Source organism: Alosa sapidissima, chromosome 24 (genome assembly GCF_018492685.1).
Source record: "Alosa sapidissima isolate fAloSap1 chromosome 24, fAloSap1.pri, whole genome shotgun sequence".
NCBI classification, from domain to species: Eukaryota; Metazoa; Chordata; class Actinopteri; order Clupeiformes; family Clupeidae; genus Alosa; species Alosa sapidissima.
In genome coordinates this window covers 24,030,395-24,032,699 of record NC_055980.1, presented here as the reverse complement: position 1 = coordinate 24,032,699, position 2,305 = coordinate 24,030,395, and the positions used below count along the sequence as shown (strand labels likewise).

General features: G+C 43.5%; 1 pseudogene; it reads right to left on the bottom strand.

Annotated features, from left to right (window-relative positions):
• Nucleotides 1-1,492: 1,492 nt before the first annotated feature.
• LOC121700762 overlaps nucleotides 1,493-2,305 on the bottom strand; it is a 9,689-nt pseudogene continuing 8,876 nt past the window's right edge.

The following is a 2,305-nucleotide window of genomic DNA, read 5'->3' as shown; positions in this document are numbered from 1 at the left end:
GTTTTGGACATACAGTACAGTAGCTATCATTCTAGCCATATAATGTCAAAACAGAATGTGGCTAAAGCCTATAACTGTATCTAATAAAATGTCTATACTTGTACCTAGGCGGTTATTCAGAAATATTCTATACAAGGAATTGGGATTTTCCTTTTCATAAAAGTGAATTACAAAGTTATATTGTTAGCAAAGTCTACTCTATTCTAAGTTTATTCTATTTATTGATTCAAGCAATTGCCTAGTTTGGGTCTATGTGCTTTCTGTTCTTGTATAGATACAGTTCTACTTGCATTATTGTAACTGAAAAACTATTCGACTGAAAGGTTGTAAAGTTTCAATTACATCAAGCTCAGAGGGCTACCAGAGCAACCAGCCTAGTTCAAGACTAAAAGAAAACTTCTCCATTCTCCATTGAGAAATCTTGGTAGTCTAGGACTAGGCCCAATCCATGTATGAGGAAATTTGATGATACTGTAGTACTATTAGTGTGTATTTAAAGAGTATACACAGATTAAAATGAAGCACTGCGTACTTTACGTCAAGCTGTGTTGTGCAAAGTGCTCTCTACACCTTACATGAGCAGCTGCTGGGAGCACTTCCTGGAACAGGTTCCACGCGGTGAGTGAGCGCGCGATCGGAGAGACCCGGCCTTGTTCTCTAGAGCCGGGGCCCGGAGTGGAGGTGGCATCCCACAGACGCTCCACACAGAGGGGACATTCATCTCACTGGGCCCCCCTCAACACCCCCCCCCCACCTCCATCTCCATCACTCACCGCAGCGCACACACACACACACACTCACACACACACACATACACACACACACTCAGACACACTCACACACACACTCACACACATACACACACACACTCACACACCAATAGGTCTGTTATGCCAGCCAATCTCAGAGGAATCCTTGCAGGAAATGTTCACTTAATGGAGGAAATCCTCCGTTTCCCTCAGACCTGGCTGGGTTCAAACAGGCACAGACTGGAACACGGGTCAGAATAACACTGGTGGGGTGTGTGGTCCTTCTGAAGTCTGACCGACCTGTCAAACACGTTAACCGAACGAGGTTTTTAATCACACCAATTAACACAACATCATCCAAGTCAATTGCAATTGCAATTGCAATTTAATTTCACTTAGTATAAGTGAAATTAACCATAACCATAACCCTAACCCTAACTTGTTATGACAAAAATCGAATGACACTTAATGACAGTGGCGTTATGTCATGCCACTCTAATGTCGATACTGTCAAGTAAAGTTTAACCCAGTTAACTACTAGCACTGCCATACTACCAACTAGTAAAGCTACAACTAAAACAGACATAAAACAATATTTAATACCGTTAAGACAGACAACGAAAAAAGACACAAAACAAATAATAATAACAACAATAATAATAATTTTATTGTAATAATAATAATACTATTTTGCATTATCAAAATCAGAGGCAGCATAGACAGACAGAAACATCACATATATCACATCATATTACACATGTTTTTAAATCCAACTATTACAGTAATCATAGTTCACCCCCATAGTTCACCAGTGTCTCTGTGTATGATGCAATTCCGAGTATGACCACCAGGGGCAGTGCAGCACAGTGAGTAGGAAATCAGTGCAGTTTCTTGGTTTCTTCTTCAGTGTCGGGGATCTTCCCTGGCCTTGTCCCACTTCGGTTTCTTCTTCATGAACATCAGGTCCATGTACAGGATGTGGTCCAACACTGCGGAGGCACACAGCAGCCCGCCGTGCAGGGCCCCCACAACACCACAGCTGAACACGTCCTGACCTGAAGCACACACACACACACACACACACACACACACACACACACACACACACACACACAAAGAACATATGCATTACACCACCCGTGCTTACACACAGAGATGCAGAATCACTCAAACCCATCCACAGAGAATCAGACAAATATATTAAGTGTTAGGTGTGTTGAGTTGTTAGAAGTGTTAGGAGAGGAGGTAAATGTTAGGTGTGTTGGGAGAGGAGGTGCTCCCAGAGGAGTTGGGTCTTTAAGAGTTTCTTGGAGATAGAGTGGGACGTCCCACCTCTGGTGGCAACTGGTACTGCAGGTTTCTCCTCCAACAGGGAACAACAAATGAAAATAATCTGGCTTGCCATATGCACTGCAGGGCCAGTAGTGCCTGTGACGAGGTGAGGTGAGGGGCTGGCTTGCCATATGCACTGTAGGGCCAGTAGTGCCTGTGACGAGGTGAGGTGAGGGGAAACATGACCCTTTAAGAGAGCATTTAAGTAAGTGGGAGCAATCACT